Source organism: Alosa alosa, chromosome 15 (genome assembly GCF_017589495.1).
Source record: "Alosa alosa isolate M-15738 ecotype Scorff River chromosome 15, AALO_Geno_1.1, whole genome shotgun sequence".
NCBI lineage: Eukaryota > Metazoa > Chordata > Actinopteri > Clupeiformes > Clupeidae > Alosa > Alosa alosa.
Window position 1 is genome coordinate 17177542 of NC_063203.1, and position 23918 is coordinate 17201459.

A 23918-nucleotide genomic window follows, 5' to 3' on the forward strand; every position below is an offset into this window, starting at 1 on the left:
ACTGTAAATCTTTTATAACATTTGTACCTTGGTACTGGCCTATCTGTTTACTTCTCCAAGTAGTTAAAAACATGGCAAAATTAATAATTTGACCAAACCATCACTTCTCGATAACCACCTCTACAACCATATCCGACAATCACAACATTAGTGCTTTCTCAGCTAAAAGATTTCAAGTGTGAACCTAACGACTGCTTCTGGACAGACCGACTGAAAACAGTTAATAAAAGAAGACAGGAGAAACAATCCAGGGCTATCTTTCACAATTTATAGCCTTGTCAGCCCGCCTGTGCCAGTGATACTGAGTTATTGCTTGTGCCCCACTGCAAGGCAGCCCATCATAGGCCCTCGTCCGTTCCATCACATCAATCAGGCTTGGCAGGACTTTGACCTGCCTTAAGGTGCATGACAAAAGCAATTCTCAGCAAAGCGGTGGATACTTTCTAGGTGTTCTTGGATAGAGTTGCCCCAAACCTCCCGACTGACACTCAGAGGCTGTTGTAAACATGTAATTATGTAATTCTGAAATATATCTCTAGTTCAATAATTGTACTGAATAAGATATTACAGATTGGGCCTGGGTTAAAATGCTTCATACACCCACTCAAAGAAAGAGAATTATTAGGTAAGACAAATCACATGCAGATGATGCAGAAACTTAAGTATATGGAGATGAGTCCATGTTGTCCAAACATAGTTACTCTATGCAGACTGCTATCTTAGCAGAATCTCCAGATGGCTGCCACACAATACCCCTCAAACCAAATTAAGGGTTTAATATGTAACATAAGAGAACTGAAAGAGGATGCTAAAAGACCCGGGCCATTGAAAACACACACACACACACACACAACCTGCCTCCCCCCCACCACCACTCCATACACACACAGACACACACACACACACACACACACACACACACACACACACACACACACAGACAAACATACTCTTCAAAGCCGTATTGAGACTATATTTCCTATAGAACTACAAATATAGCACATTGAAATTGATCCTGAGTCCCTAAAACACTGTTAACAGCCACTGCGGGTGTTTTTACAGAAGTGCTGTATCACAAGGGTGTGTGTGTGTGTGTGTGTGTGTGTGTGTGTGTGTGTGTGTGTGTGTATGGAGTGGTGGTGGTGGTGGTGGGGGGAGCAGGTTGCAAACCAATAGATGGTGAACCCATGATGAAGACTCACTGCAGAAAATCAGACCTTTGCATATACAGTACATGCAATCAACTGTGACAGGTGGATGATCTATACTCCAGTAGGATGTAAAATGTTCAAATGATTATCTGTCCATCTGTATCATTCATAATACATCTGTACGATAGCTTCACTCCTACTGGTAAACAGCGGTGATCTGAAGCACAGCTCCAGGGGAGTCAGTCACACCGGACCACAGACACGGGGAACCAGGCTCTGTGCCCACTTTGCTTGAGGCACTTGGCCAAGGAGGAGCACTGCATGGGCGCTAATCTCCACTAGCAGCTGTGGCGCTCCTCCTGAACGTGCTCTCCACTGCCTGACAGAGCAGCATTTTTATAGTGTGGGGAGAAAAGGGAGTGACGAGAGAAGAGGAGAGGAGAGGAGAGGGGAGGAGAGGAGAGGAGAGGGGAGGAGAGGAGAGGAGAGGAGAGGGGGAGAGGGGAGGAGGGGGGAGGAGGAGAGAGGAGAGGAGAGGAGAGGAGGAGAGGGGATGAATGGAGAGGAGAGGGAGGAGAGGGAGGAGGGAGAGGAGGAGGAGAGGAGGAGGAAAGGGGAGGAATGGAGGAGGAGAGGGGAGGAGAGGGAGAGGAGAGAGGAGGAAAGGAGAGGAATGGAGAGGAGAGGGGGAGGAGAGGAGAGGGGGAGGAGAGGAGAGGGAGGAAAGGAGAGGAATGGAGAGGAGAGGGGGGAGGAGAGGAGAGGAGAAGAGAGGGGAGGAGAGGAGGGGGGAGTATGTGCGGCTCACGCTCGGGAAGCACATCTTTCATCCCTTATTTATTTGCTGTGTGCTATAATTAGAGGCAATCCACCAGGGATGCAAATCGAGCCTCTCAGCAACACGTGGCACACTGCAGATAGTGATGGTCAGCCCATGTATTTGTTCAGTTTAAACCAAAGGCCTAGACCGCTCTGATTACAGTGAATGCCCAAAATAGTGTGCTTTCAATTACTGGTAGGGCTACAGTGCATCCCAACCGGCTAAAAAAATGGTTTAGTTAGAAATGAGCAGTGACTTATAAAAAAAATACTTGGGCATAAGACCGCATACTGTGCAATAGCATCAACAGTGCATGGGGCGTATTGACATAGAGAGTGAATGAGATGCTGACACGCCACGGCATTTGCCTTCAGGCATAAACGGCGACAGCGTTTCATTTTGCACGGATTACGCGGCGTAGGCGTGCAGCCACGGCTGCTGCGGCTTTCTCTTCATAATGGGCCCATTTGTTAAAACCCAACACAGACGTCTGGCTCGCACATCTTAACCGCAGGGATTAACGTGAAATCAAATCAGTTTTCATTAGCGGTAGACTTGCACATCTTAACCGCAGGGATTAACGTGAAATCAAATCAGTTTTCATTAGCGGTAGACTTGATCAAAACAATGTATGCTAATGTGGTATTTGACACACACATACATTACTGTGTATTACATACACAGAAAGGAAGTGTACAGGCCGATCTACAACTGCCTAAATGCCTTCAGACACATATTTTAACATACATTATCTCCACTGAGTGGATGGTATACTTACTCCAAAAGGTGTATATTAGAAGGTGTGAACTCAATCAAATATGCAGATACAATACACAAATACAAATTGCTAATATACAGTAATCAAGGAAAAACACAACATAAGGCACAGACACAATTGTTTTGCGCTTGCCACTCACTGTAAAGGTTTCCACCCAGAATAGAAAGCTAACATTCATGGCTTCTTTGTTTCTCAAGACCTTCTCACAAAGAAACACATTACTGGTGTGAAGGATCTTTTCCATTTAAAATTGGTAGATGTACATGTTCTAGGCATGGAACAACTAGAGGAGTGTCAGATGATATGGGAGATAAGTATGAAAGAATAAGTGCAAATGTCCAACCTCCTATCCAACTGTTTACTCAAAAACATGCTGCAGCTCTGCTTATGTGCTTTGGCAACAGGTCAAACCAGGGATGCACACTGTGCACGAAAAGGTCAAAAGTAGACAGCTATATCAACACTGAGGCCCTGTATATGTACACAGGTTTTAAAAAGGGGAGAGGGGGGTTGTCCTTATTGTCACACAAAACTCTTCCCTTTTGTGTCTGCCTGAACATAGAAGGGAAACACGTGAAGAGAGTGGTCCACTGTGACCTGGTGGGGAGTGAGGGGGTGACCGCACCTTTTGATGTAAGGAGGTCGCAATTGTGTCTGGACTGGACAGGAAGTCCCGCTGAGACCAGATGGCAGACGGCAACGATTACAATCAGAACACACTTCAGAGGGGGAAGACGCAAGTCAACACTGGTTTTTGACCCAGAAAGTTTGGGAAAGAAAATATTGTCGCTGGAAAAAAATAAATAAATAAACAAATAAATAAAAAATCAGCAAGTCACCAAATGAGTCAAACCTGCAGCACGGCTGTTCACTGAAGTATAAACACGTCACATTTAAAAGCTTCACTTGTCCATGAGTGAGGTGAGGTCTTGTGTCTGTGCAGTCGGATTGTCAACAAAGCATAACTCTGAGCTAGGGTGCCATAATCACCCCATGTATCAGGAAGAAGGGGTCTGCACCACAAGAGAGAGAAAGAGAACAGTTTGTGACTTTTGAGATTGTTATCAACGTCTCAACTCTGAAGCACACATTAAATGCGGGCCATGAACTCTTTCCATCCCATGCATATTCAATTTGTTCTAACTTTGACTCAGCATCCACACTAAATAATTCTAAAAAAGCCTGAATGGAACATTGAGGTTGATTGTAACCAAGTTAGCAGGAACAGAGACCTGCATTTTTTCCACTGTCATATACAGTATACTGTGGTCTGGTTTGTGTTGCGAGGGGGATTCTTCGTGCAATAGATTCAGGGCAACATTCCACCCACTCCAGTGCGACAGTCACTGACCTCTTACATAATATTTCAGAGAAGCTATTTAGAGAGCAATAACTAATTTCCGCCAATCCTGTGACATGCATGTCAAGTCCCCTGAACATATCCCCAACGATTTAGCAGAGGCAACCGACAGCACAGTACACCTGAGGCTGGTGGAAATAAGCATATAAAGGAGAAAGTGAGACAGAAAGATAGAAAGTGTGTGTGTGTGTGTGTGATTACAGGTTTACTATTATCAGTGTCATCACACGCTACACCAAGTGCGTCTCTCAGTGACAGTCAAGAAAGCAGCTTTACAAGACGATCAGAACCAAGGCTGTAATCATGATATACTTCGAGGGGGGACAGGACAGGTGCCCCCCCAATATTCAACAATGCTCATAATGCCCTCCCCAATATAGAGACACAATAGCATAATGACTTGTAATCACAAACTGGAACATGGCATACTAAATGCTTTTAAATTACCAACAGAGAAAAGAAGCGCAGCAAAGGTGAGAAGATCTACGTTAAGTAAAGAAACCTGATAACAGAGCATTGCAGAGATAACACTGGCTTGCACAGTGCTTCACTTCAACAAGGACTCGTTTGAAACGGTAATATTAACATCTACAGAAATGATATGCTGAAGAACTATAATTGTGGAGACAAACAATATTTTGCTAAATGTGTCAGAAATCACATAAAGACAGAAAAAAAATGTTGATCTACAACTATGATGCTACTAGACATTTGTCATACTGCACTCTTGATTTGCCATTCAGATCAGAAATGGTTAGTTGTTCATTCCTGAACATCATGCAAGAGACTTTTACTGGTCATATTTGTAATGTTTTCACTCTGATGCATTCAGAGTAGCCTGGGGGGGGGGGGTAATGCCAGTTGGGCAGGGGTAGAAGGTGGTAAGGAAATAGTTTAAGGAAATGATCCCATGGAGCCATGGCAATATAGCCAAACAAAGGCATACTCAGAAAGCAGACCAGAAATACACAACCAAATGTTTGCTAAACTTAGGCCACAATATTTGTTTGTTATTTATTTAACCCTCAATAGCATTAGATAGAATGACACACAAAACAGGAAAAACAGTACTGTTAGACATTATTTATAAAAAGAGAAGATAAATAAACATATCATGTGTTCATTAATTTGTATAATTAAATGGCAGAACCAAAACTGAAAGCTCAAAGTGAAACACGATACAGCCAAAATACCAAGTTTACACAGTCACCATATGCTATCATATAGTAGGCTAAAGTCTCTCTCTTTTAAGCCCTGCTTCGATGTGGTGAATTCTTCTGTCTGGGGACCACAGTAAGCTGGTGCACAACTTCCTGTGACCCAAGGATGTGGTTGAGTTTCTCACAGAGTGCAACCTGTGAATATGTTAACAGTACCACGGTACGGTACCATGGTACTTCAAAACACTCAGAGGGAAGCCTTTGGAGAAGTTTTGCAGGATAATCTATTCAATGCAGAGTGTGCTGATGAACACTGCTCTGCGATAGGTCCGAACCACCTGTTCATCCCAGGATGAGCAGTATGGAGTCAACAAGAACAGTGCCAATGACAGAGAGAAAACAAGAAAGATAGAGAGAGAGAGAGAGAGAGAGAGAGAGTGGGTGAGAGAGAGAGTGAGAGAGGAAGTGAGAGAGAGAGAGAGAAAGTGAGAGAGGGCATGTGCTTTGCAGCAGCTGGCAAGGGCTAGAATTACAAAGGCAACAATCATGCTGTGTACCACACTGACTGACTGTGTGAACATAGGGGGTTCAACATCACTGGCCGGTCCATCCTCTCAAAGCCACTGATCTTCAGAGAAAAATATCATCAAATAAAGGCCACCAAATGCCAGGCTCATATTTTCCTTTCAAATTAAGTTCCTCTCCAAGCATGGGCAGGCTGCATGCCTGTGCTTAAGCTTCTGAACACACATCAGGACTAAGACAACATTGCCTAGTGATGGTTAACAAAACGGCAGACTAGTTATGCCATATCAATTCCATGCAACTTTTATAGCAGCAGATCCACATCATCCGTATCCACAAATAACTTAACAAACGATTAATAACTTCTGTACTGATGTGGCCTAATAGCAACCATTGAAAATTATTTTTTAAAAAGACACATACAAGGGCAAATCTCAAACTGAGAAACTGGCATTAATTTAAATAGACCCAAATACAGCACTATAAATTAAAAATCATAGAGCGCAGCACCACGTTGACCTATTGGCTATGGTGATTCCGGATAAATTAAATGGGAAATGGATCAAATGTCAACCACTTCCTTACCTGCTCGGAAGTTCACTGCATAACGTAGCCAGCGTCCTTTACCAACGATCGCAGACACAAATGTTGAGGCATGCTATATGATATGTATAAGTAGGCTACTAATTGAACGTTACAAGTAGGCTACGCCAGGCAAGCAAACAGCATCTCCCTCCCCACACTTGCCGTGCAAATTAAGATCTCACTGAACTCTGAGAACTACTGATATGAACGGACCTTTTAAGGCTACCCTACACTTTGATTGTTTACAGTATGCGGTGTCCTCTACACAATTCCTCGCCAACTTTTCAGACATCGCACATCCAGACATCATCAATTGCATTATTCATTAGTACCTAAACTGGCGTGAAATTGGGTCAATCGCGGTAGCCCCTGCACCGAAGGAGGAGGGATGACTTTGCCGGCACACAATCAGGGCATCTCAGAGGCGGAGTCAAGAAGTCCCGTTACACTGAATCCGTGCAATGGCTCTCCGTTCCACCAAGCCCGAGAGAGCAGACCACCACTCAGTGACCTATCAGTTCCGAGCCCATGCTGACTAAAACAGCAATCTGACTTCCCTCTTGTTTAACCTCTTCTCTGCTGAGATCACTCATCTGTGTTAAGATGATCCAGACTACACGCCCACTTTGATCAGACAGGTTCGCTTAGGTTAATTAATTCAGTTATTTAACGGTGGTAAAAAATGGACACAAAAAAAATGGACAATAAAAATAATAGAAAATCATTATAAGCTGACAAGTGTTTATTATGGAAGCATATGTGTAGCTTAATTCAAATGAGAATGCAATCTGCAATATGCAATTCAAAAAGACGTTAGATTATGCAATTGCCAATTCATTATGTAATTTAATATTGCAATTTGCAATAATTTCCAACAAATTGCATTTTAATCTGCAAAGTGACAATGCAATCCTAAAATCAATTTGAATAATTTTGGTTAAAAATAGAATAAACATGGATTGAATTGCATTTCATTTTGCCATGGTACTTCAGTCTCAAAATTCAAATGGCAATTCATTTTGCATTTCAATTTTCAATATTCAGTTTCATCATTTAACTGTCAATTCGTTTTGCAATTTAATATTCAAAGTGCAATGTAGGATTGCATTTTGAAAACATATTTGGCAAAACTGACAATGCCAGCCTGAAAACAATTTGGATTATTTTGGGCAAAACGTCATCGTTTTGAGGCATTTTATTCAAATGGAAAAGAAATAGTGCCCCCCGTGATTGCATTGCACTTTGCCACGCTCTTTGTGCAAAATTCAAATGGCAATTCGATCTGTAATCTGTCAAGTCACTCGTCAAGGTGGGAACTAGGCCGATGATGTAGAACGGACAGATTACTGAAAATGGACGACAGAGTGGGCTATCTAGCCCTACTTGTCCGATTTGATGTCAACCTGGTCCGTTCAAAGATTTCGGAGGCCTTACAGCTAATGGGCGCTAGCCGGTGGGGAGACCTTCTGTGGATATACCACTGGAGGGAATAGAGGGTTACCTCTCCTATGAGGGAGATCGCGGAGCTCTTTGGAGTTCACAGGACAAGTAGGGCTAGATCGCCCACTCTGTCGTCCATTGTCGTTAGTTAGGCTAAAACTCACACAGCCTCTCCTTGCCCTGCTCACACACACACAACGGAGACTCCCCTCCATGGTCTGGCTAGCCTCACAAGCGGACCGGGGGGTGCGGTCGCTCCGGGCCCACGTTTGGCCAAATCTATCTCGCTGAATTGTTGTATAGAATGCTTATTTGTAGGCTACTGATTGCTGGGGGGAGGGGGGTGCTACTAACGATGCCGCTGGTTAGACAGGCAAAGTCAACAGCAACATAAGAGCCTTAATAATGTAAGAACACAGCTGGGTCTCACGGACACTAGGCCTACTCGCGGTCACGGTTAACATTATTCATCAACTGTGACATGATATGTTTGCGCCGCCAACACTGCAATCACGGAGGGCGCTATTTCTTTTCCATTTGAATAAAATGCCTCAAAATGATGGCAAAACGTTTTGCCCAAAATAATCCAAATTGTTTTCAGGCTGGCATTGCCAGTTTTGACAAATATGTTTTCAAAATGCAATCCTACATTGCACTTTGAATATTAAATTGCAAAACGAATTGACAGTTAAATGATGAAACTGAATATTGAAAATTGAAATGCAAACTGAATTTCCATTTGAATTTTGAGACTGAAGTACCATGGCAAAATGGAATGCAATTCAATCCATGTTTATTCTATTTTTTAACCAAAATTATTCAAATTGATTTTAAGATTGCATTGTCACTTTGCAGATTAAAATACAATTTGTTGGAAATTATTGCAAATTGCAATATTAAATTACATAATGAATTGGCAAATTGCATAAATGGCAATTGCATAATGTAATGTCTTTTTGAATTTCATATTGCATATTGCATTCTCATTTGAATTAAGCTACACATATGCTTCCATAGTTTATAGTTGCTTGGTTCTTTTTCTTTTATACTTCCAAATGCTCAGACGCTCAGTTCAAATAGTCATAATTTCAATCTTAAATGATGACAGTATGAGGTCTATTTCAGCAGTGGACATGCATGATGTTGTTCCGCATACATGGAAATGCAGAGATAAATTGACTGTAAAACACAAATATTGTGCACTCAATCCCATAATACCCATGCCAGAGAATCTGACACATGGTAAGTGATTAGAACTCATTAATGCTTTTTCTCTTCCTCATTCAATTCCATCACACACACACACACACACACACACACACAGCTCCTGTGACAGTGCAGCTACAAAACACCAGTGTGTCAGAGTTTGTCCTTCATGGCACAATGCCCAGCCAACTCTCAAAGGGAGCTTACCGGAACTGGGTGCCAACCCTGAAACACTGTCCAGCTGATGCAGGAAGATGTAGCTGTAGACAGAACTTATGTCTCCATTCCAGAACATATGCATTCCATTTGGCTGATAGTGCCCCATGTTACCAAAAACTGCCTTCTGTCATAACGATGGACTTATTTTGTCCATTGTGTTCTGCTATGCCAGAAACTTGAAAAGGAAAACTCTTCTGCTTGCTTATAAAATGAATTATTCAGAATGATATTTCCAAAGTACCACGGAAGGATTAAATGTAAATATCAAGTGCGATTTAAAATTTGTTTGGTCTCTCAATGACTTTTGTCAAGTAAGACTGCAATAAGTGGTACAATGCCTTAAACCGTTTTATATTTTCACTTTGCCTCCTGCTGCCTAGCAACAGCGAATGTTGATGCTCATCTTCGTTTAGTCTTGCTTGAGCTTCATACCTAATCATGTGAAGATTACATAAACACTTTAGATGCTGTGATTACACAAAAACAGAGAACAAACTTCAGCACCCGCTCACTGTTAGCGTGATGCTTTGTTACATATGAAGGGTTATTTTTATGTGAAGAGAGGTGCAGGGATTTAAAGGAAATCCTTCCTTCCTGTAGTTTTACTAGACTAGACAGGACTTCGGCATTTTTTGGCAAGAGTGCATGGGACAGCTTGGCTGAAATGTGAGTAGGGGTGAAAGAAGATAAGGCTGGTCTGTCCTTTAAAAATCCATCTACAAGACCACAGTTCCCTACTGAAGTTCTTTGTTTGGATCATTTCAATCGATGCAGCTTCATTTAGGTTGACCTTCACCATATTGGTTCAAAGTCAGTGCCTGTAAATGTTTCCTCTTACCCTTCTCAATTGATTCAAATATTTTGCAACATAAGTTTTTTCATTATCAATAACATCTCTGTGCTTTGAGCACTATATTAAGGTATCCTATGCAAAAAATATAAACTATGATTAAACTATGGATTCAGCATGAATTAAATAGACACCATGAAGGAGGATAGGCAAATAGCTGAAGGTGGGTGAGTCACATGAAAGTAGTCCATGAGGTAACGAGAAATGGGAGAGGTCAATACAGTCAGTGAAGGTTGTGGAAGTACATCTCCAAAACTGATTGATGATCAAAATGTCCTTAAATGATTCTGGTTTGAGTGAGAATGAATATGTGTTGAATATCAGCACGGACAGTCTTTGGGCCCTATTTTCGTGACCCAAAACCTGGCGCAAAGCGGATTATTATCCCTCTGGGATTTTTCGCCATGCTGTACTGTTATTAAGCTTTGCGCCCAGGGGTGTGGTAGAAGGTGTGTTCTGGCTCACAATCCAAAATTGCTATCTAACACCCTCTAAAAATCATTACGCCACTGACCAAGAAAACCTGGTCATAAATGCTTGGCGAGTTGTTAATACGTTATTTTCAGAACGCATTATCAAGAGTGATATGGGTGGGTGCACAATGCACCCTGCTTCTCTTATCCACAGGAATATGCACCAGCGCACAACCATGCAAAACATTACAAATAACACAATTACAATGGGAAACAAAATTATAATAAAGATATTAAGAAATACATTTCACAATGAGTAGTTATTCACCATCATTTGCACATTAGTAATGATGGATAAGAGTGATTAGGGAGGGCGAGAGGCGAGAGGCACATATGAAGCACAGCTGAAGACGCACTGTCACGAGATGTAAGCACCAACTCCTCTGCAGGATAAATGTCCTTAGGTTTTTTATTCAGTCATTTGAACATTATTGGGGTAAGTGTTGCTTTTTCCAGGCTATGTTTTCGAGGTAACCTATTGTCAGTCAATAGTGAAAGTAATTGACTGTGTATAACTGTTTTGTCATTGACTATGACACCACAGTGAAGTTAGTTTCACTTTGCCAATGAGTTCAAATAATAAACGAGTGCAGATGCATATAGGCTAAACTCTGCTAGGTTTTAGTAAAGCATGATTTAGTGGAATACCTGTTCCATATGGTCTCGCATGTAAGCAGATTCCTTCAAATGCGCCAATGACCATCAAAATATCAATGCGCTGTTTAAAGTCGCGCTGCTTGCTGTTAAAGGGAATGACAGATGTCAGATCATGTCACTCTCATTGGTTTAAAGGATGTTATGCCCAAAACACACCCATGACTTCATGAGTTCAGTATTCTGTTAGACAATGTTGTGTACTCATTATGACTGATTGTCAGGTCATGATCCCTGGTGCTAATCTCCACCTTCCTCCTACTTAGAGGACTGCATGAGAAAAAGGACACTGAACAGTGTGTGTGTGTGTGTGTGTGTGTGTGTGTGTGTGTGTGTGACTCATGGACTATAACATGCCATGAGTTTGAAAGACAATGGCTGTTTAAAGTGGTTATAACAATTTAACTAAAAGTTAGGCTAAAAGCCTACTCATAGTGTTGTATGAGGATAGGCATCCAAAGTTTAACCACACGCAATTGAATTTCAGTGTACTTCTTTTGATCCATCTTGTTTGCTTAATTTAAAATTCTTCTTGGATTGAAATGATATCAGAACTGTATTGCACAGCTGCACAAACAAAAAGAAAGTTTGGGTAGTGATGGACACCATAATCGCCCACTCAACTTTCCAAGTGAAAACATCATTTATATCCATGCACTACAACAAAAGTGCTTCATCAGTACTGCCTTAGATCAAAACAAGACAAGATCCCCCATTCTAACTTGATGTCAAAGAGCTCAGTTGAAGACAGTCACGGCTACAAAACACCCATTACATGCCAACATAAAAACAACCTGGAACATTGCTGTTATTCACAGTTCACCCACATTTTACAAGTGATCTTCCCCAACCTCCTTTCTGTGTGTGCTTGTGCATGTGTGTTTGTGTTAACATGGGCAGTATGTGTGGGGCATGGACTCTTAATACTGTAATGCTGAGACAGATTGCGTGCTCTGCTGTAATAAATTGAGTTGCCCATTGTGTGTGGATGGAGGAGATAAGGTCAGACTCTGGCAAAGTGTGACAAACTGGTATTGATTGTGGAGCTGGAGAGCTATACTTAACACCACTCGAGTCTATTCTGCAGGAGGGTGTAAGGTCAGTAATTGATAGCAGATATGAAGCAGTGAATACCAGCTACGCTCCTGATAAGTGTCATATCCACACAAAGATGCGTCTTTGAGGCTATGAGAATGATGAAGGGTGAGGCTGTATAAACGACTTAGGCCTTCCTCCAGAGAAAAAAAGGACACCTGCACAAACATTGATGTTTTTGTTGCTGTTGTGGCATCACTGTAAAAGAGACTAATGGGGGATGTTGAATAGCAGTGGAAAGACTGAGTGAGCCAAATGACCATGGCTCGAGGAGTCCATGTGTTAAATGGAAAGTGCTCTTACTGCTGCGTGAGCTTTATGAGTGTTTTATATATTCAACCCTGCTCCCTCTCACTCTACAGTAATGTATTAAATAAGTGAATTGAATACGCTTCAAATCCCCAAACATCTGCTCTGTTAGTGCTTCTTCGTCAGGGCTGGCATCACCTCAGGATCAGGATCATAATTGCTTTTTACTTAGCTAAATAACACCAGCATGAAACTTGTCACACAGTATCACATAAAAAAACCCTGAATAAATATCTATGAAAACACTTAGACCAAGAAGTTTTTATAATTGATGTGTATTTTCTGTCCAGCATATGCTGAAGAGTCTGTAGTTTAGCAGTCATTATTTATTCCGCATTGAAACTCCAAACTAAGTGAACAAAGTTCCAAACTAAGAGAGGGTGCCAGCGTAGATCAACAGTTCTTTACTGTATACAGACCATCTGCTCTACAGCCCTTAAATCAGTCACCATTTCCATACTGCAACATGCTACAATATATGTCCAAGTCTGCAGTAAGTACACGTGTACAACATAGACACTCATCTCACCCAGCTCTGCAGTGCAGTGCGCTTGGTGTTTGGCTGAAGCAGTGAAATGCCTGCTTGTGTTCCAGTATCTGAGGCAGACTGAGAGGCAGGGTGGCCTTCACAGAGAATGCCTTTGTGCTGTGTGCAGCCGAGCCAGAGGGAATGCCCAGAGTCTCCCAGAGGCTTGGGGGGGGGGGTGCAGGATGGGGAGCGGGTGGGCACGTGGGCCCAGTTGTTACTGTAAGACTGTGGGAGGTAATTACAGCATGTGTCATGCCGTCATCACCCCTTCTTACACTCTTTCACCCACACACACACAGGCACACACGCACGTACGCACACACACACACACACACACACACACACACACACACACACACACACACACACACACACACACACACACACACACACACACAGCTACTGTATATTGATGACCTTCTTGGCCCACTTTGACTGAATGGGCTCATTCATATTTAACACATTTGGAGTATGAGACAGACGCTTTATAGCCATACCATAATGCGTGGGAAGTTGGGTGAAGCAACCACATGGGATCTCAGTTCCTTAGGAAACTGAAAAAAAAAAAAAACTAGAGGGCGGATTTTTAAGATGATAATGGCTCCTATTTCTGGACTCTGGCTATGTTTGGAGTGAACTCTAAAGCATATTTATCATCCTATTCAAGCTAATTACAGGTAAGCGGACAGGCCTGACTGACCGTAGTGAGAATATAATCAACTGTTTTACAATCCAAACACAATGTTCCTACTCCCATAGGAGACTGTGCAACTGGAGCACGCTGAAATATTAAGTGACACGAGACCAAGAAGATTGTGTCAGAGCAACAACATGCTGACTGTCAGTAAAAAGAAAAAAGGGGGGGGGGGGTTAAAATGTTTTAAACTCTGTATCTTCAAAGCTGAGGGAGAAAAAAAATAAGCTTTTTATCTGGAGGGAATCTTTTAAGGGACACAACTTTAAAAATATATATAATTTATATGATCAGCACATCCATGCTGAATGCCTCTGAGGAGGACAAAGAGTCACACACGTTTCATGGCCTCACATAGCAGAGCAAACCCTATGCCTATAACAACTGAAAAGCAGCAAATTATTAGAAAGAATAATTTATGACATTCTGCATTATTGACAAGCATATGAAAGTCAAATGCAGAAAACTGGTTCACTGTTATTAAACTGCTTCTCCAAGCCAAAGCAAAACCTTCCTCTGCATGACTGTAATATAGCATTAACATAAGTGTCATGAATTATGTGACTGTTGTTCCTTTTTTGACCATGTGAGGTCCTCAGTGTTTTTGTTTGATGCCTGTCACATGTTCAGATCACATGTTCTCATTATTGATTTGTTAGTTTCACCTGAGCCTTGTTAAGTTGCCTATTTAAACCCCCTGTTGTTTTGAGTTCTTTGCTCAGTCTTGAGTTGACACTGGTGCAGTCCTGTAGACTAGCCGGTCAAATCGCACAAGCCGATTGAGTAGTATTAGTATAAAAACACTAATCATCTCAAAACATCAGTTATATACATATTTTTTCTACTGTATATCATCATATCGTTAAAACATGCCACTGTTGGTACAGTATGAGAATAATACTACTGAAAGAACAAATGTTGGTGAATACATGTCCCCTACTTTATTTAATCCTGTATGAATATGTACTAGCTCAGAAAAAGCTGATATAGGTACCGCATTGGACCTTAGCAATATAGCTGTTAGCACAACAAAACAATACACCATTTTAAATATGGATGTCATATCAACACAATGACACGCTGTTGATTATGTAATGGTGCCATAGCAGAAGGATGATGATGGATGAGCACCTTACTGTTTACATCTCACCTGGACATGCTGAAAATGCTGCTGTCCAGCAGTGTGACATTTACTCAAACAAATACTCAGGCATTGAATAAACAAGCATTGATTACACAAGCTCAGGTGGATGAATGGATAGATCATGAGCTACTCTAATGAGAGGTGGCTAGAGAGAAGAGAGAGAAAGAGAGAGAGAGAGGGAGAGAGAGAAGCAAAAACAAGACCAAGATGTGACACTCACATACACATTGATGGACAAACCCAATTAAAATACCTTCCACCACCTTATTGAGGGAGAGGGTAAAACCTTGTGGGCGGGACTAAGTTCGGAATGGCACCCAGGCAAGTAAAAATTAGTATTCATGAATGGAACTCTTCAAAATGGTACGTTTTAGTATGCGGTGAATCAGTTGATGTGTAAAGTACTGTGATGTGTTCTGTACTTCAAAACTGTACTTGAGAGTTGAAAAGCCAATACATGCCAACGGCAATACTATGCTACTATGCTACAGTATGTACTCTCTTTTGGGCCCAGCTATCAGACATCACTCAGAAAATAACTGCAACAGTAAATTGGGTCCCTTGGGCGGTAAGTTAACTGAAGCACCTCCAAAAGCCCATTTCAAGGTAAAGACACGATGAAAACCGCCAATCAGACCAGCAAGTCCAGTGACACATATCCTCCCCAGATGTTACAGTATGTAATGTCAGAAATAGCGTTACAAGGACCCTCCCCATCCTTATAAAAAGCCTGCAGCCAAGCACAAGGCAACCATCTTGAGGGGATTTGAAGCCTCAGCATCTATGTCGAATAGCTTGTGCTAGGCAGGAAATTCTAACTGGGCAAGATGAAAGCTCAGGTGAAGTGCGGTGGTGAACTTAATGATGGACCAGATGTCAGCTTCTCTTAATGGGCATTTGTCTTGTGATGAACAGCCTGGTGCTGTGTGTAACACGCTGCAGAGACACTGAGCTTGAGCAACAAACACCAGCCAAAAGCCTTGTGTTGGAGCATTCTCTCTGTCACTTCACTCCTCCATGTGGCAGAAGGCTTTCTAGAGTGCTTTGTGATGCTATGAAAATCCTGTAAACATACACAAGGCAGGTGAAAACGTGATATGTTTGCTGATATAATGATCTTATTTGTATATTTGTACTTTTGTATATTATGTTGATGTGCCTATATGTATATTGTTGTCTCTATTGGACAGTATGTATCCATATTCCTATTTGTCTACTGAATGTAAAAGTTACTACTACATGTCTATTTGTTGAATGTATAGAGAGTTAACACCTACAGAAGTCAAATTCCTTGTGTACATACTTGGCAAATAAAACTGATTCTGATTCTGAAAGAGGACCTCTGAGCTGGACATTATGTCCTGTGTTTTGTATGAAACTGGCTACCCACAGCAGGTGTCCATTTTGAATCTGACTCTGGTATGAGTGAGGGTTACATCTGTTCCAGTGCCACCTGCTGTCTCTGTCCTATTTCACAATTCAATTTACAAACAACAAACAAAGTCACACATACAGGTAACACAAGGAAGGTGTTATCAAGAATCTTATTTTGAATCTTTTTTTGTCAGAGGAGAACAACAACAAAAAAAAAACATTAATGAATGTAATCCCTGAAGGGTCCATGAAAGAGATAGGGAAAAAGAAAAGGAAGATTAATCATTTTGTTTTGCAGTGAAATTATCCTGTCTGCTTTGACACGAACGAAGATCATCCCAATCATTATCTTTTCCTTCTTGTGGCATCTTTGGATTTCTTCCTCAGGCAGCATGTTTGCGTGTCTTCTAACACAGTCACCTCAGGGTTGAGCAACTGCCTCTGTGCAATATTAAACTGTGATTGGATATTGATTTATAGGGGCCCACTTCTGAGCAACATCCACTAAGTGGACTCCCAGGGCTAAGAGGCAAACACTGGCACCCTGGTGTTATCCTGAAATGTATTCACTTGAAGCTGGACACCACTTGAAAGTCTTCAGCACTAAAGTCCACTAAGGAGATTTTGTAGAGTAATTTGCGACTAGCTCCAGTGGGCATGTAATTTTTCATAGCGGGATGGGCTTTAATGAAAAGACTCCCCAACGCTCATTTGCAGAGATGGGCAGTCTGCTCCATGCCATTTCACGTCTAACTGCCAGACGGTGCCAATTACTATGGGCCGGGACCCTTCTGAATAACGCCAGTCACAAGGATCATTTTCAGATGAGTGAATTAGCACCATCTTTCTCATTCATGCAACAATATGTTTTCAATGATGGTAAACTATCATTGCATTCTTAAATGAAAGTGAACTATATGATTGATCTGCATCTGTGTGTGTAAAAGTGTGTGTAAAGTGTGTAAAAACACGCAATGGGTATAAGAGTCCTTTACAAATCATGCTGTAATTCTGGAATTCTTTTAAGGCTTATACTTTTGTATTACTTTTGCTTAACTCCCCCCCCAAAAAATCACAGCACATGAGTTAAAATTGATTCCATCATCACTGGGGAATTATGCAAAGGGAGTATAATGGGACTAAAACCTCAAGGAACATCACAATGCAACCTCAGCAGCTTATCAAAAATACATTTGGGTTCTTTTCAAACCCCTGACATGGAAATGAAACAGCAAGATAGGACTGCCGTGACAATTACATTAGGCTCTATGAGCTCAAATATGAAGAGAAGGGAGATTGTATCCCATTTCATTTTAAATGGAAGTGAATAGCAGTGTCTAGAATAATAATATAATAATTTGCCACCTTTTCAGTAGCCAAGGCCCAGGCCCACACACAGCCTCCTGCTCTGGCGTACAACTAACAGGGACCGATTTGTGGCATATCCACCTCAATGAATGAATGAATGAATCAGTTCACCTCAAGTGCCCAAACTCATTTCAATCTAAATGTTCCTGTTGACGCCATCACGCATTTCGTTAAAAATCTTATCTTTCATTCAGTGGCGGCGCATCATCTGGAGGGACACCAAGCCTGGCAGTGGGATGCCGTACTGAAGAAAAGACAGTGTGGAATTGGACATGCTCTGCACAGAAATGGAGTTTTCGCAGCGGGCCGGGACGAGCCAACCGCCACGGGGCCAAGGAAAAGAATGGAGCGAAAGGATTGCAGAGAATTAGCCCACATTCCATTTATAGCACGAGCAGACACAACCCCCCATAGCATCCATTGTAACAACCCACCACGGTTTCTGACATTTTATTTTATTGACAGTATGGGCAGATTCAATGTGTATACTATACAGTATGTTGTACTGAGAGGAGATTTGCCCTGAGAATATAATTATGGTTCTCACCTCCTAACAGGCACAAGGAGTATGAAGACAAGTTGTTTAAATGAAAGTGAATCAGCATACACTTTGTTTGCATTGAGTATGTACAGTATGTACTGTATGAAGTTATGGATCTGTAGGAGCAAGCTATAAAATGGATACAAAGGCATTTTTGTTGACAAGGCAAGGTTTCATTCAGTACACCACGGTGCCATGGAAGAAATGCTCAAGTCGAGTGGTATAGTTCAAAGTAAACTGCAAAATGAGAGGGAAAAGAACTGCTTTGCAGAAAAACAGCTATAATTGAATGTCAACTGCAGAAACACTGAAGTTGATTCATGCTCTCCCCATAGACTGTGTTCCCCTTTTAGGCCCTAAGCCTCTCCCCCGGGCCATACTAACTTACAACAATAATTGCATTGCATGTAAATGCAATGGACTATTATCACTGTTCTTATTATCTGTTATTACAGTGCATGAAAATGCACTGTACTGTTCTTCCTAGGCTTCTTCTTATTCTTCTTCTTCTTCTTCTAACGCATTTTAATGCAGCTTCAACCGTTTAACGTAGAAACTTCATTCAAACAAGAATGCTATGTATTTTTCAGCTTTGTAAATTTTATACTTTTTAAACTATTAATTAAAAACTGTTCAAAATTTCCCCATAGACTTAACATGGGCTGATGACACACCCTGTTCAACTGCTTCCTCTGCCAAAAACTGTTTCAAAATAAAAGTCCTCACTACAATATTTCACTGTTAAACAATTTAACCCTTTAAACTACTGAACTTTTTAACTGTTCAGCCATTGTAACTGTTACTTGTCATAAACTATAACTCCTACCCACTGTAGCTAGTTAGCATGTTAGCATTGCTAAATTTTTTAGCATTTTAAGCAAAACTGCTAAAAATGATTAGCTAACTTGGCTAAGTAACATGGTTAGCATAGTTAGCATTGCTAACATTGTTAGCATTTTTAACAAAACTGCTAAAAATGATTAGCTAAGTTAGCTAAGTAATATGGTTAGCATAGTTTAATATGTTAACATTGTTAGCATGCTAGTTAGCATAACTGCTAAAATGATTAGCTAGGTTAGCTAAGTCACATGGTTAACATAGTTAGCATGTTAACATTGTTAGAAGCTAATTAGCATAGTTAGCATAACTACTAAAAAATATTAGCTAGGTTAGCTAAGTCACATGGTTAGCATAGTTATCATTGTTAGCATGCTAGTTAGCATAGTTAGCATAACTACTAAAATGATTAGCTAAGTTAGCTAAGTCACATGGTTAGCATAATTAGCATGTTAGCATAACTACTAAAAATGAATAGCTAAGTTAGCTAAGTCACATGGTTAGCATGTTAGCATTCTTAGTATTTTAGCATAACTGCTATAAATAATTAGCTAAGTCACATAATTAGCATTGTTAACATAGTTAACAGCATGAGCATTATTAAAAGTTAACAGCATGAGCATTATTTAAAAAAAAAAACTGCTAGAAAACATTAGCTAAATTAACTAAGTTAAGTAACTTGGTTAGCATTATTATCTTTGTTAACATAGTAAACATAACTGCTAGCAAACATTAGAGCCATTCCAACTGTCAGTTATCGTCAACTATCTACCTAAATAATTTAACCATTTAAACTATCCACCTATTTAACTGTTCAGTCATTCCAACTATATTAAACCTCATCTACCTAGCAACCAATATAGTTTGTTTTTACTCTGTATGATATTTTACATCATATTTTTGCATTTCATGCACTGTATTTCCTTCAGGAAATGCTTTTCTAGTTATTATTCTTCTTCCGACCAAATTTGACGTTTCATGACACTAAAACCACTGAACTGAACCGTTCACTGAACTGACGTCATTCAAACACTCCTACAAAGGTCTTGTAACGGACAATTGTACAAAGTCATTTTTACATTTGTGAACTTTATACTTTTTGAGATATTTACGATAAAAGAGCAATAAATTCCCATTGACTTAACATTGACTGCAGTGGCGGCAACTTTTAGCATTATGACGCGACCTCCAGCTGAAAGCAATCAACAGTTGAACGTGAGCTACCGCTGGCACTGGAGCTGTGAATCTTCTGAACGTCTTCGCCTGCTGTGCCTTGGTCACTTTATTTGCTCGTAAAACTCTCCTTCAGAGGCCCATTTCTCTAATTACAGACAAGGTAAGTGTTCCGGTTTTTGGTATTTGAGTCATTTATGTCATCAAACATTATGTTAGCGTGTATGAAACGATGGGTCATAAATAACTAAACTAACGTTATAACGTTAGGCAACGTTAACGTTAGTGAAATAGTTGACGTTAGCACCTTGCTACGTTGATATGTATTATGTAAGGAAACCCACTGTTAATCAACGTTAATATGTCGTCAACTTTACAGTGACCGATTAGCTGTAGGTTTCGATAGCTAACGACAATCAAACGTAATGCACTAACGTTACATTTGTTCATTAGGCCTACCTACCAGGAGCGTTTTAACTAGAACGTTAACGTAAACCAGAGAAGTAGGCCTACAGATACTAGGCTCTGGTTCTATTCAACATCAGGTCACTTTCCACAGGTGTATAGAATCAAGCACCTAGAATAGATTATGAATGCAGACTTCGTGGTGCTTGATTATTGATGGGTTTCATCAGGTCCCCTTCCACAGGTGTATTAATCAAGCACCATGCAGTCTGCATTGATAATCAAGGTGCTTGATTTTATACACCTGTGGAAAGGGACCTGATGAAACCCATGAATAGCCTAGGGCTAGGCTGTGTGAAGGGACCTGATTCATGGCATGAATAACGTTAGCTAACGTTACTTGTTGATGGTCATAACGTTATAGCTTCTACCGTTCACATTTTAGTTAAAGTTAACAAATATGCTCCTGTTTTTATTATGACCGCCGCGCAGCGAAGCGGCGGTCATATAGGTTTAGTCACATTTTTTTTTCTGAAAGACCGGGGTACACGAAACTTGGTGGGCATGTAACCCCACATGGATAGCATGGAACCATCGTTTTTTGTTTTGATCTGTAGCCCCCCCCGCTGTACTGGACCCACCGAAAGGAGGGTAGGGCAGACACAGTTTTCTGTGAATATCTCGAAAACCGTAGGGTTTAGGAGGACCATCTTTTTTTTGTATGTTGATCTCAAGGGGCCATGTTAACCCATTCCATGTGCACACATGTGCATAAATAGATACACACGCACACACATACATTCACAGTTATCATACGTATGACACATACTCACACAGTAGACATATGTACGCATACATGCACAAACACACATACACAGGCAAACACACAAGCACGCACACACACACACACACACACACACACACACACACACACACACATAAACATGTACACGCACACATGCACACAATTCAAGAATTTCTCAGAATTATGAACAGGCAAGATGGGGGTGGGGTTGTATAAAATCAATTTTACATGTGAAATCTATGAATTAATCATGTTTTGGTACTTGTTGTCTAGCAGATACCAGTGAGAATTGAGTGTGGATAATGCAATTTAGTGAGACAGTTAGAATCATATAGGCCTTTCAGCGTGATTTATTTTTGTAGAAGAAATGTGCTGGACTGGGCGGCGGTCATATTTTGTACCGCTCTGCGGTACATCTAGTTTTAACAAATGTTTAACGTTGTACACGCTTGTTTGTGTATCAAATAGGCCAGACTATGTTTCATTCTACACTCCTGATTCTTACGTAACGTTAGCCTAAGTAAACACTATCACGGTATACTATATCGTCTATTGATGGGTTTCATCAGGTCCCTTTCAACAGGTGTATACAATCAAGAACCTAGATTATGAATGCATTGGTGCTTTATTAATACTCCTGTGGAAAGAGACCGTATGAAAGCCATGAATAGGCTACTGTTAGGAAATGGACAATACGACTAAAGTCTTGTTAAAACACAACAGAAGTTGAGCTATAATGTTTGTGTTGTCAACATAGGCTACAGTGTTTACTTGGCCTACTCATTTCTGCATTGTTCTGGTCTATAAATTAAAGTGTAGCCTGGCACGTGAATCAAACTTTCCAGTTGTAGTACATTGTAATCTGTAGGAAAAAATGTGGCTGACAGACCTAGCAAGCTGTTTAAGAGAGAATTGTTTAAAAAGCTTAAACTGTTTACCATGTTAGTCGTTAGGTTATAATGTGTCAGCCTAATGTAATGTAACAACTTCACTTAAATACCTTAGTTGTATTGAACAATTGTACAATTGCAGACATTCCTTGTTTTGGTATAACTGTTAAACTTGTTTGCTTTTGCCTTTTAGGTTCCAGACCAGACCAGACCAGTGGTGATGACCGTGTATGACATTATGTGTGTCTGTGTGCACACCTGTCAACCATACATCTCTGACAATGTTGCTAGCAACATACCTACTAACATACATTCTTACAAACATGTGACCATATTTCAACATATCTGTGCACATACCATTTAACCATACTGAGACTTATCTGAGATCTACACTGAGACATTCAGAGAAATATATTGTTGTGTGAGGACTATACTCACTAACTATATGGAACATTTATACCTGTGAATCATATTTGTCAACCATTCATACCTTTAATCACACCTGAATCATAATATAATGTTATACACAGCAGCTTTTTTGCATTTACATGCAATGGTAATTCCCTGGAATTGCATTTTCTAGTTAATCAATGTTACTCAGGTTACAATCTCATAAATGCACAGGATAAAACACACATTCTTTATCACACTACACATAAATATCAGAATCATTGCACCTCTGCCCAACATTTACACAATATGTCTATGTCTTCATTTTACACAAAATTTTACATATGACAAAAGATATGTAATATCAAATATCACAAGATACACGTAGGCCTAGGCTATTTACGTTCGTGTTTTGACATGTTAACATAGGTTTGAGATGTATTGGGTTTACATATATTTTAATAATTTATTTCTTATCAAGTGATAAGTTGCATGTGGCTCAACAGGTTGATACATTGACAATGTTTTTTTAGACTAGCCTACGGGTTCAATCCTCGCCATTCACAGTTTTTTAAATTTATACATTTTTAGACCAGCAATGCTTCCTCAATTTAGGCTGAAGATAGACTAGGTGGCCGCGGGCAGCCTGACCAGCAGTCAGTGAAACGTAAAAACCATTAAGCCTATAGGCTATACTTTGAAGGTCTAAATGGCTTGGGCAATGTAGCAAGATAGAACTGTAGCCAGTTACCATGATCCACTGTGTTAACCTGCTACAAACACAATAACATACTAGGTGACCTCTTTTATTTGTAGGCCTATAATAAGTATGGCCAATTTCGCTGGGAAGTGTCAGCCTGGTTAGTGGCGCAAGCAGGTTAAGTCAGGTTATCATGCAAGTAGTTTAATTTAGTAGTGGTTCGAGACCCACGTGGAGTTTATTTATTTTTATTTATTTGGTGGCATATTCATAGTCCAGCGCATGTAGCCTAGCCTACTACAGACAACCTGACACTTCCAACGCCGACACATCGTGTTATAAAGCTTTATGTCTATTTGAACTTCAGTTAAACAAACGAATCTGCGGCCAGGTATTGGAGGCTAAATCATCAGCTGAACACATCTGCAAAATAAGGGGGCGGT

General features: G+C 40.6%; 1 protein-coding gene across 3 annotated transcripts in view; it reads right to left on the reverse strand.

Moving 5' to 3' along the window:
- The window catches only part of gramd1bb (GRAM domain containing 1Bb), a 124596-nt gene that overhangs the window by 88937 nt on the left and 11741 nt on the right, over positions 1-23918 (reverse strand). Inside the window, exon 1 of one of the 3 annotated variants that reach the window (XM_048265345.1) lies at positions 6380-6623. The exons of the other annotated variants lie outside the window; for them this stretch is intronic. The gene's annotated coding sequence lies outside the window, so the exon portion shown is untranslated. Of the gene's footprint in view, positions 1-6379; positions 6624-23918 lie in introns of those variants that run through there. 3 annotated transcript variants of the gene reach the window in all.